We start from the raw sequence: 13,752 nt of genomic DNA, 5'->3' as shown, positions 1-13,752 counted from the left end.
TGTTGTCTTCCCTTCTCTAAGTGTTTTGATAGTTGATTTTCGATAATGGGCTTTATTGCGGCGGCTGCTGTTGCTCTTACTAATGTTGTACATCAGGGAATATCCGGTCACATCCGGTCCTTTTCTATTACACAAGATGGGAATGTATGCTCTATATCTAAAATCTATAAATGTACGTATTAGTAAAATCTATAAATGTAGTACGCAGCAGATTTCTTCATGGTCGTGGGAGTCTCTAATTTTTTTTTCTAGTTTATTATTCATATTACATTGCAATATTGCCTGGGATCTTTCGCAGACGGGGAGTTTTAAATTTCTTAGCAATTTCAACCGTCGTGACGTATTCCTAGAATCGTTGTCTACCAATAACTTTAAGACATACAGCTTTTCGAATATAAAACTATTCAATCTCTGTCGTGGCAGTGACTCGATTCGATATCTGAATTCATATTATTTTTCAAATTTATTTATTTAACGTTTTGATTTGATGCTCGCACAGCTGAGTGCTCAGGTTTATGAGTTTTTCGTGGATATCTGTTTGTCATATTATTGCAAATTTTATTTTTTTTTCTTTTCATCTTTATTATACATTTATATTTTAAGACAAGAGAAATATTGTATAAGCATCGATGGTTCAGTGGTAGAATGCTCGCCTGCCACGCGGGCGGCCCGGGTTCGATTCCCGGTCGATGCAATTTCTTTTTGCCGATGAATATGATTTTATTGTTTTGTTCACAATACAAATAATTCTCGTAATTTAAAATTTAATCAAGTGCTTAATAGAGAAACTTTGATTATTTTTTCTACACACGGTACGGTTAACCGTTAACTGTAATACTTAAAAAAAAAAACGGCTGGGACCTGGGACTGGGAGGCAGCTAGCTGGGAGGTAACAAGGGGAATTCCCTACCTACTACACCATCTATCGAAGAAAGAAAGAAATACGGAGAGCATCTATTTATTCTAAGAAGCGGAAATGTAAGGCTGTCAGCTGGTGCAATATTTGAAATAGAGAACCAATCCATGACTAATCAATGGGCGACAACCTCTTTTTCTATGTCGTTGTCTGATAGTCCGATCTGAAAAAAATAGCTGTTCAAGTTCAACAACAAATTGCAATGCAATTAATACTGAGAGGACAGCATCGTTAATTTAATAATAACTTAGAAAAGTTACGACGTGTAATGTCATGCCTGTCCGTGACAGACTGACTGTGCAAGTGTGCAACTAACTTTAGATTCAAAACTCATTACTAGATGTCGTTAGTGTCGTCGATGTTCTTTCATGGAGAAACGAGGCGAAATATGACGAAACAAATTATTGCTAGTTTATATACTTATTCCTGTGATTTCAAATATCAAATTGAACTTTGTATCTCATGTAGGTTAATCTTGACCTAGTTTCCTTATTTTTATACTGTACCAACTTATTTCTTCAAATTCTAGATGCATACTGTCAGTCATTCCAACAAGTTGACTTAGCGCTCAGTCAATTTCCATCCATTAGGCCCATCATGCTGTCAAAAGCCTAAAACTCATGTTTTAAGCATACATATAGTGTAATACAAATGTGCCGAGATAAGGTATTTCCCCATTACTGCTACCAGACCATTACAATTCAGATTTTCATATAACATTGATATTCTTGCTCGTGAACCATAGGATCTCTGAATCTCGCAATTTTGGTGGTGTACCCTGCAACAGCATGTTTGCTGTTATGGCTGTTTCTACTTCTAGGTAGCTACAGTTTTAATGCTCATCGGTAAATTTGTGTAAATTTGTAAATAACAGAGAATTTCCTTGTCCCATTCCCACTTAGAGTTTCAGAGACATGAAGGGTGTGTGAAGTGAATAACCTGCCATAATTATGTAGGCTACATGTACCACATTCGTGCATGAAAACATATATGAATAGGAAATATGAATAGGATAGGAAATAATAACATTTTTATTTCTGTTTTAATCCATAAACAATAATCATTTTATTCTTTCCAACAGATCTGCAAACACTAAGGTTATAAATTTCGTTCTTGTGGTCAATGGAGTTGGCGCTGGTTGCCGTTACTGGCCTTTTGCGACGTCTTTATATTAGTTTGGAAGGATAGCTCTGAACTCTAGGGAATCCTCACTCATACTCGAGGTAACTTTGCAGTTAATATATGTGAGGAGTTTTAGATTCGTTACATTTTTTTGCATGCAAGTCAACCTGCAGACAGGTCGGCCAGTTTGTCCAGACATGATGTCCTTCTCGCTTGAAGGTCGCGGGAAACATTACGTGTAAAACTTTCAATGCGGTGGTGTAGAGGTTGGGTGAGAATGACACGTGTTTCGTCATTATCAAAGCAGGTACAATAGCCGCAAGGGGAAACTATTTGATATTCATTTTGATTTTTGTAGACCCATCCCCAGCAACGTCAACCTAAAGAAGGAAAGGCCAGTTTGCATTTCCTTCACTCTCGATGAAGGTCACGGAGATCATTACGTAAAACTGTCAATGCGGTGGTGTAGAGGTTGGGTCAGAATGACACGTGTTTCGTCATTATCAAAGCAGGTACAATAGCCGCAAGGGTAAACTATTTGGTATTCATTTTGATTTTGGTTTTTGTAGACCCATCCCCCATCAACGTCACCTGGCAGAAGGAAAGGCTAGTTTGCATTTCAATCGAAGGTTATGGAGATCATTTCGTAAAAGGTGTCATGCAGTGGTGTAGAGGTTGGGTGAGAACAGTAAGTTTTGCATCATTATCAAGAAGGTAAAATAACCGCAAGGCTTAAGAGGAGGGGTGAGAAAAAGTCGTATAAAAGGCGAGAGAAAAGTCGACAGGGATCAGTCGAGCGAGTATCTCCGACACGGCAACAGCTGCATTTCTCTATTTGCCATTCAGCTGCATTCTTCATCGTATTATCAGTTCTCAATCATGGGTAAATTTTCTGTTGTTATATGGAGTTATGTATCAATTTCTATTGTGTTTTTCTCTTTGTTAACATGCCAGATATTTTTGCATATTAATTGTTATTTATTGTTTAGTCGTACATAAGGGCAAGGAAAAGGCGAAAGAAATCAGTCGAGTGAGCATCTCGACACGATAACAGCAACTGCAGTGAACTATTTGTCACCAACTGTATTATTCGTCGAATTGTTAGTTTAAATCATGGGTAAAAATTTTTACATGGAGTTGTGAATCAACTTATTATTTTTTAACATGCCAGTTATAATGTTCAAGCAATTATTTGTCTAGCAAAATATGGCGTCGTGCTGCATTTGTGTGTTGCATCGTTGATGGCTGGGTCGGCCGCTGGTGTACCGATGTCTCCTGGGCATGGCGGATAACAAATTGCAACGCCGCCACCTTACTACACAACATACGACACGACCAGTTGCTACACCGAAGTCCCCGAGTACTGCACCAAGGCTTCAGGTTATTATACCACAACTTATGCTGCCCTGAGCTACTACACCGAATCCCCGCAGTATTGTTCTTCCCCGAGCTACACTACCAAAGGGTCGATTACTACACCGATGCTCCGAAGTACTGCACAACTACATATCATGGGTAAATATTCTGTTACATAGAGTTTTAAATATTCCAGTTGCTCCTATCTAAATTATTTACTTTAATTGTTGAAGAGAGAAAAAAGGCGAAAGAAATCAGTCGAGTGGTCATCTCCGACACGGCAACAGCAGCTGCAGTGCCAAGGCTCAGTATTACACCACAACTTATGTTACCCCGAGACTCTGCACCAAAGCGCCTGAGTGCTATACCGAGGGCACTAATTTCTACACCACCAAGGCACCGGAGTACTACACTGCAGCATACGCTGCTCCAGATTATTACACCGAGGCTCCCCAACACTACACCACCAAGGCACTGGAGTACTACACCACTACATATCATGGTAAATATTCTGTTATGTGGAGTTTAATATGGCATCCACTAAATATACAAATTATTTATTGTCTAGTCGTATGAACGGAGAGAAAAGGTGAAAGAATTTAGCAGTCGAGTGAGCATCTCCGTTACAGCAACAGGAACTGCCGTGCACTTTTTGTCATCAACTTCATTCTTCGTCCCATTACAAGTTTAAATAATGGTAAAAAATTTTCCACAGAGTTGTGAATCAACTCTACTATTTTCTATTTGTTAATATACCAGAACCATAATTGAATTTTAAAATTTATTAATTGTCAAGTAAACTATGGCGGCGTGCTGCTGTTGGGTGTTGTATCGTTGATGGATGGGTCGACTACTGGTGTACCGATGTCTTCTGGGTATGGCGATTACCAAAGTACAACACTGCTCTGCCGTCTTTCTGGTCTTTCTATTTAGCATCAACTTCCGCTGCTCCAGCTTACTACACTGAGGCTCTCAAGTGCTACTCCATCAAGGCTCCAGTTTATTACACCACAGCTCATGTTGCCCTAAGCTACTAAGCAGAATACCCGAAGTATTTTTTCCCGAGCTACACTACCAAAGGGTCGAGTACTACGTCGAGGCTCCCAAGTACTACATTACCAAGGCACCGGAGTACAAAAACGGTCGATTACTACACAGAAGCAATCATAGGTTAATATTTTTTATTTTTCATGGAAATGTGAATCAACTCTATTCTTTTCTAATTGCCAATGTGCTAGTTATTATTGCATATTAAATGTTCAAATTATTTGTCTAGCAACTATGGCGTTGTGCTACTGTGAATGTTTTAACGTTGATCGCTGGATGGACCACTGGTGTGCCGATTTCTCCTGGATATGACGGGCATGAATAATCCGTAGCAACCGGTTATTACACTGGGGCCCCGAATTACTACACCACCAAGGGTTCAGAGTGTAACAGAAGTATTTTTCTTCCCAGAACTTCACTACCTTCACCACGCCGATTACTGAACACCTACTTACCATTCGAAGGTCTCCAGTGCTACGCCACAATGACTCCTGAGTATTAATCTTCAACCTACGACGTTCCAGCTAACTATAATAATGCTCCCTTGTACTGTTCTGTTCCCAGCTACTACACCGAATATTTAACTTGTCACACCACTGAAGCGCCCAAGTACTGCACTACAACCTACGTTGCTCCAGCTTACACCACGAAGGCAGCGGAGTACTACACCACGAAGGCAGCGGAGTACTACACCACGAAGGCAGCGGAGTACTACACCACGAAGGCAGCGGAGTACTACACCACGAAGGCAGCGGAGTACTACACCACGAAGGCAGCGGAGTACTACACCACCGAGGCACCGGAGTACTACACCATTAACTACGCTTCCGCAACTTGCTACATTCTTTTGCTAATTCTTTTGCAAGATTTTTGGTAGTAACATCAAGCCGTCATCATTTCGACAGGTGTCTATTGGTGATGGACTACTTTAAGCCCAGTATCCTGCGCTGTAATATGTATTTTTCATATTTTAGAGGTGACCACTGCCTTAATCAGTCTGCATACGGACGTATTCTTGTGTTTTGACGATTTCACAAGGATAGGTTACGAAAGAAACTTGTAACTGTTGATTTTGAAGTCTTATAAGTAAAACACAAGTCACAAGTGGATAAACTTTGTATAAATGAAAAACTTGAAGTTGAGAGTAATACATTGAAACAATTCCTAAACACTTGGTATAAATTAAGAAACAATGATGTATGTAAAAAAAACTTATATAAAGAATTGTGTTATATTGTCCCACCTCCACCCACAATTCCACCACATTTTACAGTCACATACACACAAACATACACTTAAGTTAACCCGTTGGCTGCCACGCCATACAACCCGTGGGTTGTACTCTCTACTACTCTACGCGCCACGTCAGAAGGATCCATGACCAAGGTGGGACTTGCCATTGCTGACAAGTCCGGGCTGACAAGAGGGGTGCATGGTGCATTGCCTGAAACAGGCGCCTCGCGGCAAGTTTTGGGCTTGGCGACTTTCCGACCCCGCGGCTTGTAAACCACGAGACCGAACAGCGCGGCCCGTGCAGGGGAGAACAAAGGCGTGGCAGTCAACGGGTTAACTAACACTTAACACAAACGACATAATACCAACAATACGATGATCCACGTTGATGACGAGTCTCGGTGTCTGTCGCGATTCGACCGAGTTTCGTTCGCACCAGGAGCAGGGGCAACATCCGACGGAGACCGGTGACGACTGTTAAAGATGAGAAAATCCATCTTCTCGACGTCTCCTCTGCATTACCTGAATAAAGACAAAACAATTCTTATTAAGTGAATAAGTGACATTCCAATAAAAGTTACATAATAGTCACATGATACATATAGGTATATTGATTTGGTTTTTTTCTCAAAACCTCAAAGGCGCGCTGTAAATTGTTAAAAATCTACCTTACAATATTGAGAACTGTACACATAACAAAGCTCACTTGCTGGTCTTAAAAAAAAATTCCGGAAGTACACCGGAAGTAACCACAGCGTCTCAACCATTGAGCTGTTGTCAATTTAAACCACATATTCGTGATCCCCATGAAATTTGGGGTCGATTAGATGTGATTCAAACAAAATCCAAAATTTGACCAAAATCGAGAATTTTCCTGAACTATAGTTCAGGAAAATTCTCAAAACCGGAAGTACGAAAACGTAAAAAAGATTACATGAACTTTACCACAAATTTGACGAGGATCACGAATATGTGGTTCTTTTGCTCCTCGAATGAATATTTACTGAACTACTGACTGAAATGAGCAAACCGGAAGTAGAAAAAAAAAGCAATTGTCGAAAATTTAACAAGTGAGCTTTGTTGCTGGAATAGTAATCGTCAGTTATCACTAAATATTTCAACAAAATAACTGCCAATAAATGTTTAAAGAGATGTGCAAAGTAACTGAAACTGACTGTTTTGACAGCTGCAAATTATCAAAAAGCCATCTAGCGTTGGAAAAAAGAAACGTCAAAGTAAAACTTCGTTTGAGCGTAAGAAGGGCCTGATTTTGGAAACTATTACACAGACAGAGTCTAACGCAACTAGACTATTAATAGATAACCTACGAAAATAAGTCAATTGTTGGGTACCTGGGCATAATCCCGTGGTGAGTGACTGCAGGTGTGTAACAGCGGACGGAAGCGATCACTGAAGTGGTCCAGAAACTCGCCAAGTCGCCAGTGAAGTAAAACACTTAGAAGCAGTGAAGCTAGATGAGCGGGCGTCGCGAAGATAAGGATGGAGAAGAACTTTGATGGAAGTCCCTCTTCCGTCATGGACAAAGGTCAGCATGGGCACAAGAATCTCCGTGACAGGACCACACGATTCCATAAAGAAACTGCGTGCTCTGTAAAATAAAATGTTTTACATTAATGAAAATATAACAAAGATTAAAGCATATCAATCTTTACCTTTTCTAAGTAGCACACTGCAATTTTCATGATGAAAAAACTGTAAAAATGGAATTCACAGCAACCAACAGCCTTACTCCTCATGTTGAGATAAATTTCCTGATGCTTAAGAAAGTGTCATGAAGTGTTGCAGTAGCATGGTGATAGAAGATGGTATTGATGCTTACCTTTAACATACAGCCGATGAATTTAGTAAGGAATCAAGCAGAACTGGAACATGTATGCGTACACACACATTATACATGTTCACCTTTCTCTCACTTGGGTTGCCTTCTAAACAGAAATAGAAACAGCCATAAGAGCAAACATAATTTTTCAGGTTACACCACCAAAATTGCGAGATTCAGAAAAGTCGGAAAAAGTACATGAACAACAATACCTATGTTACAATGAAAATCTGAATTGTAATGGTCTGGTAGTTGTAATGGGAAAATACCTTAACTCGGCAGATTTGAATTCCACTATATGCGAGTTTCAAACAATAGTTTTAGGCTTTTGACAGTATGAGGATCTATTGGATGGAAAGTTACTGAGCGCTAAGTCAACTTGTTGGAATGACTGACAGTATGCATCTTAAATTTGAAGAAATACGTTGGTACAGTAAAAAATTAAGGAAACTAGGTCAAGGCAAACCTACATAAGTTCCGAAGTTCAATTTGGTATATGAAATCACAGGAATATAAGTATAATTAGCAACCAATTGTTTCGCCAATTTTCCCTCGTTTCACCATGAAAGAACAACAACAAGGACGACACTAGCGACATCTGGTAATAAGTTTTGAATCCTAAGTTGCCAACTCCAAACGGAACTCTTCAAAACTCATTACCAGATGTTGCTAGTGTCGCCCATGTTGTTGTTCTTTCATGGTGAAACGAGGCGAAATGAGCGAAACAAATTGTTGCAAATTTATACTTATATTCCTGTGATTTCAATTATCAAATTGAACTTTGTACATATGTAGGTTTATCTTTACCTAGTTTCCTTAATTTTTTACTGTACCAACGTATTTCTTCAAATTTTAGATGTATACTGTCAGTCATTCCAACAAGTTGACTTAGCGCTCAGTCAATTTCCATCCATTAGATCCTCATGCAGCCAAAAGCCTAAAACTGATGTTTGAAGCACACATATAGTGGAATAAAAATGTGCAGAGGTAAGGTATTTCTCCATTACTGCTACCAGACCATTACAATTCAGATTTTCACATAACATAGGTGTTCTTGTTCATGAACGTATAGGTATTCTTGATCCATAGGATCTTTTCTGAATCTCGCAATTTTGGTGGCATACCCTGCAACAGAATGCTTGTTGTTATGGGCTGTTTTTACTTCTGTTTAGAAGGCAACCCAGCTAAGAGATAGGCTGTTGGTTGCTGTGAATTCCATTTTTACAGTTTTTTCATCATGAAAATTGCAGTGTGCTACTTAGAAAAGGTAAAGATTGATATGCTTTAATCTTTGTTATATTTTCATTAATGTAAAACATTTTATTTTACAGAGCACGCAGTTTCTTTATGGAATCGTGTGGTCCTGTCACGGAGATTCTTGTGCCCATGCTGACCTTTGTCCATGACGGAAGAGGGACTTCCATCAAAGTTCTTCTCCATCCTTATCTTCGCGACGCCCGCTCATCTAGCTTCACTGCTTCTAAGTGTTTTACTTCACTGGCGACTTGGCGAGTTTCTGGACCACTTCAGTGATCGCTTCCGTCCGCTGTTACACACCTGCAGTCACTCACCACGGGATTATGCCCAGGTACCCAACAATTGACTTATTTTCGTAGGTTATCTATTAATAGTCTAGTTGCGTTAGACTCTGTCTGTGTAATAGTTTCCAAAATCAGGCCCTTCTTACGCTCAAACGAAGTTTTACTTTGACGTTTCTTTTTTCCAACGCTAGATGGCTTTTTGATAATTTGCAGCTGTCAAAACAGTCAGTTTCAGTTACTTTGCACATCTCTTTAAACATTTATTGGCAGTTATTTTGTTGAAATATTTAGTGATAACTGACGATTACTATTCCAGCAACAAAGCTCACTTGTTAAATTTTCGACAATTGCTTTTTTTTTCTACTTCCGGTTTGCTCATTTCAGTCAGTAGTTCAGTAAATATTCATTCGAGGAGCAAAAGAACCACATATTCGTGATCCTCGTCAAATTTGTGGTAAAGTTCATGTAATCTTTTTTACGTTTTCGTACTTCCGGTTTTGAGAATTTTCCTGAATTATAGTTCAGGAAAATTCTCGATTTTGGTCAAATTTTGGATTTTGTTTGAATCACATCTAATCGACCCCAAATTTCATGGGGATCACGAATATGTGGTTTAAATTGACAACAGCTCAATGGTTGGGACGCTGTGGTTACTTCCGGTGTACTTCCGGAATTTTTTTTTAAGACCAGCAAGTGAGCTTTGTTATGTGTACAGTTCTCAATATTGTAAGGTAGATTTTTAACAATTTACAGCGCGCCTTTGAGGTTTTGAGAAAAAAACCAAATCAATATACCTATATGTATCATGTGACTATTATGTAACTTTTATTGGAATGTCACTTATTCACTTAATAAGAATTGTTTTGTCTTTATTCAGGTAATGCAGAGGAGACGTCGAGAAGATGGATTTTCTCATCTTTAACAGTCGTCACCGGTCTCCGTCGGATGTTGCCCCTGCTCCTGGTGCGAACGAAACTCGGTCGAATCGCGACAGACACCGAGACTCGTCATCAACGTGGATCATCGTATTGTTGGTATTATGTCGTTTGTGTTAAGTGTTAGTTAACCCGTTGACTGCCACGCCTTTGTTCTCCCCTGCACGGGCCGCGCTGTTCGGTCTCGTGGTTTACAAGCCGCGGGGTCGGAAAGTCGCCAAGCCCAAAACTTGCCGCGAGGCGCCTGTTTCAGGCAATGCACCATGCACCCCTCTTGTCAGCCCGGACTTGTCAGCAATGGCAAGTCCCACCTTGGTCATGGATCCTTCTGACGTGGCGCGTAGAGTAGTAGAGAGTACAACCCACGGGTTGTATGGCGTGGCAGCCAACGGGTTAACTTAAGTGTATGTTTGTGTGTATGTGACTGTAAAATGTGGTGGAATTGTGGGTGGAGGTGGGACAATATAACACAATTCTTTATATAAGTTTTTTTTACATACATCATTGTTTCTTAATTTATACCAAGTGTTTAGGAATTGTTTCAATGTATTACTCTCAACTTCAAGTTTTTCATTTATACAAAGTTTATCCACTTGTGACTTGTGTTTTACTTATAAGACTTCAAAATCAACAGTTACAAGTTTCTTTCGTAACCTATCCTTGTGAAATCGTCAAAACACAAGAATACGTCCGTATGCAGACTGATTAAGGCAGTGGTCACCTCTAAAATATGAAAAATACATATTACAGCGCAGGATACTGGGCTTAAAGTAGTCCATCACCAATAGACACCTGTCGAAATGATGACGGCTTGATGTTACTACCAAAAATCTTGCAAAAGAATTAGCAAAAGAATGTAGCAAGTTGCGGAAGCGTAGTTAATGGTGTAGTACTCCGGTGCCTCGGTGGTGTAGTACTCCGCTGCCTTCGTGGTGTAGTACTCCGCTGCCTTCGTGGTGTAGTACTCCGCTGCCTTCGTGGTGTAGTACTCCGCTGCCTTCGTGGTGTAGTACTCCGCTGCCTTCGTGGTGTAGTACTCCGCTGCCTTCGTGGTGTAAGCTGGAGCAACGTAGGTTGTAGTGCAGTACTTGGGCGCTTCAGTGGTGTGACAAGTTAAATATTCGGTGTAGTAGCTGGGAACAGAACAGTACAAGGGAGCATTATTATAGTTAGCTGGAACGTCGTAGGTTGAAGATTAATACTCAGGAGTCATTGTGGCGTAGCACTGGAGACCTTCGAATGGTAAGTAGGTGTTCAGTAATCGGCGTGGTGAAGGTAGTGAAGTTCTGGGAAGAAAAATACTTCTGTTACACTCTGAACCCTTGGTGGTGTAGTAATTCGGGGCCCCAGTGTAATAACCGGTTGCTACGGATTATTCATGCCCGTCATATCCAGGAGAAATCGGCACACCAGTGGTCCATCCAGCGATCAACGTTAAAACATTCACAGTAGCACAACGCCATAGTTGCTAGACAAATAATTTGAACATTTTATATGCAATAATAACTAGCACATTGGCAATTAGAAAAGAATAGAGTTGATTCACATTTCCATGAAAAATAAAAAATATTAACCTATGATTGCTTCTGTGTAGTAATCGACCGTTTTTGTACTCCGGTGCCTTGGTAATGTAGTACTTGGGAGCCTCGACGTAGTACTCGACCCTTTGGTAGTGTAGCTCGGGAAAAAATACTTCGGGTATTCTGCTTAGTAGCTTAGGGCAACATGAGCTGTGGTGTAATAAACTGGAGCCTTGATGGAGTAGCACTTGAGAGCCTCAGTGTAGTAAGCTGGAGCAGCGGAAGTTGATGCTAAATAGAAAGACCAGAAAGACGGCAGAGCAGTGTTGTACTTTGGTAATCGCCATACCCAGAAGACATCGGTACACCAGTAGTCGACCCATCCATCAACGATACAACACCCAACAGCAGCACGCCGCCATAGTTTACTTGACAATTAATAAATTTTAAAATTCAATTATGGTTCTGGTATATTAACAAATAGAAAATAGTAGAGTTGATTCACAACTCTGTGGAAAATTTTTTACCATTATTTAAACTTGTAATGGGACGAAGAATGAAGTTGATGACAAAAAGTGCACGGCAGTTCCTGTTGCTGTAACGGAGATGCTCACTCGACTGCTAAATTCTTTCACCTTTTCTCTCCGTTCATACGACTAGACAATAAATAATTTGTATATTTAGTGGATGCCATATTAAACTCCACATAACAGAATATTTACCATGATATGTAGTGGTGTAGTACTCCAGTGCCTTGGTGGTGTAGTGTTGGGGAGCCTCGGTGTAATAATCTGGAGCAGCGTATGCTGCAGTGTAGTACTCCGGTGCCTTGGTGGTGTAGAAATTAGTGCCCTCGGTATAGCACTCAGGCGCTTTGGTGCAGAGTCTCGGGGTAACATAAGTTGTGGTGTAATACTGAGCCTTGGCACTGCAGCTGCTGTTGCCGTGTCGGAGATGACCACTCGACTGATTTCTTTCGCCTTTTTTCTCTCTTCAGCAATTAAAGTAAATAATTTAGATAGGAGCAACTGGAATATTTAAAACTCTATGTAACAGAATATTTACCCATGATATGTAGTTGTGCAGTACTTCGGAGCATCGGTGTAGTAATCGACCCTTTGGTAGTGTAGCTCGGGGAAGAACAATACTGCGGGGATTCGGTGTAGTAGCTCAGGGCAGCATAAGTTGTGGTATAATAACCTGAAGCCTTGGTGCAGTACTCGGGGACTTCGGTGTAGCAACTGGTCGTGTCGTATGTTGTGTAGTAAGGTGGCGGCGTTGCAATTTGTTATCCGCCATGCCCAGGAGACATCGGTACACCAGCGGCCGACCCAGCCATCAACGATGCAACACACAAATGCAGCACGACGCCATATTTTGCTAGACAAATAATTGCTTGAACATTATAACTGGCATGTTAAAAAATAATAAGTTGATTCACAACTCCATGTAAAAATTTTTACCCATGATTTAAACTAACAATTCGACGAATAATACAGTTGGTGACAAATAGTTCACTGCAGTTGCTGTTATCGTGTCGAGATGCTCACTCGACTGATTTCTTTCGCCTTTTCCTTGCCCTTATGTACGACTAAACAATAAATAACAATTAATATGCAAAAATATCTGGCATGTTAACAAAGAGAAAAACACAATAGAAATTGATACATAACTCCATATAACAACAGAAAATTTACCCATGATTGAGAACTGATAATACGATGAAGAATGCAGCTGAATGGCAAATAGAGAAATGCAGCTGTTGCCGTGTCGGAGATACTCGCTCGACTGATCCCTGTCGACTTTTCTCTCGCCTTTTATACGACTTTTTCTCACCCCTCCTCTTAAGCCTTGCGGTTATTTTACCTTCTTGATAATGATGCAAAACTTACTGTTCTCACCCAACCTCTACACCACTGCATGACACCTTTTACGAAATGATCTCCATAACCTTCGATTGAAATGCAAACTAGCCTTTCCTTCTGCCAGGTGACGTTGATGGGGGATGGGTCTACAAAAACCAAAATCAAAATGAATACCAAATAGTTTACCCTTGCGGCTATTGTACCTGCTTTGATAATGACGAAACACGTGTCATTCTGACCCAACCTCTACACCACCGCATTGACAGTTTTACGTAATGATCTCCGTGACCTTCATCGAGAGTGAAGGAAATGCAAACTGGCCTTTCCTTCTTTAGGTTGACGTTGCTGGGGATGGGTCTACAAAAACCAATATCAAA

At 40.4% G+C, this 13,752-nt stretch overlaps 3 long non-coding RNA genes and 1 other non-coding gene across 8 annotated transcripts; 2 read left to right on the top strand and 2 right to left on the bottom strand.

The window, feature by feature from the left end:
• Window positions 1-623: 623 nt before the first annotated feature.
• Window positions 624-694, top strand: Trnag-gcc. Its single transcript has one exon. It is a non-coding gene; the product is annotated as a tRNA-Gly (tRNA).
• Window positions 695-1,226: 532 nt separating this feature from the next.
• Window positions 1,227-5,612, top strand: LOC124208185. Of its 4 annotated transcripts, XR_006880337.1 has the most exons (14): window positions 1,228-1,380; window positions 1,446-1,582; window positions 1,662-1,736; window positions 1,998-2,139; window positions 2,201-2,345; window positions 2,608-2,921; window positions 3,028-3,155; window positions 3,239-3,553; window positions 3,628-3,896; window positions 3,963-4,091; window positions 4,191-4,564; window positions 4,671-4,936; window positions 5,006-5,346; window positions 5,416-5,612. It is a non-coding gene; the product is annotated as an uncharacterized LOC124208185 (long non-coding RNA). The 4 variants fall into 4 exon arrangements; XR_006880335.1 differs by having other exon boundaries at window positions 1,227-1,380; window positions 2,212-2,345; window positions 5,006-5,612; XR_006880334.1 differs by having other exon boundaries at window positions 1,227-1,380; window positions 5,006-5,612.
• Window positions 5,613-7,405: 1,793 nt separating this feature from the next.
• LOC124208186 lies at window positions 7,406-8,084 on the bottom strand. Its single transcript, XR_006880338.1, has 4 exons — window positions 7,985-8,084; window positions 7,784-7,919; window positions 7,515-7,620; window positions 7,406-7,452 (listed from the first exon to the last, which is right to left on the bottom strand). It is a non-coding gene; the product is annotated as an uncharacterized LOC124208186 (long non-coding RNA).
• Window positions 8,085-10,516: 2,432 nt separating this feature from the next.
• On the bottom strand, window positions 10,517-13,635 carry LOC124208184. Of its 2 annotated transcripts, XR_006880333.1 has the most exons (10): window positions 13,579-13,635; window positions 13,208-13,521; window positions 12,974-13,101; window positions 12,576-12,890; window positions 12,233-12,501; window positions 12,038-12,166; window positions 11,565-11,938; window positions 11,193-11,458; window positions 10,783-11,123; window positions 10,517-10,713 (listed from the first exon to the last, which is right to left on the bottom strand). It is a non-coding gene; the product is annotated as an uncharacterized LOC124208184 (long non-coding RNA). The 2 variants fall into 2 exon arrangements; XR_006880332.1 differs by having other exon boundaries at window positions 10,517-11,123.
• Between the last annotated feature and the right edge of the window lie 117 nt (window positions 13,636-13,752).

The sequence above is a fragment of the Daphnia pulex genome, chromosome 11 (genome assembly GCF_021134715.1).
Source record: "Daphnia pulex isolate KAP4 chromosome 11, ASM2113471v1".
Taxonomy (NCBI): domain Eukaryota; kingdom Metazoa; phylum Arthropoda; class Branchiopoda; order Diplostraca; family Daphniidae; genus Daphnia; species Daphnia pulex.
Note: the sequence above shows the minus strand (reverse complement) of the source record. Positions and strands in the feature narration are given on the sequence as shown.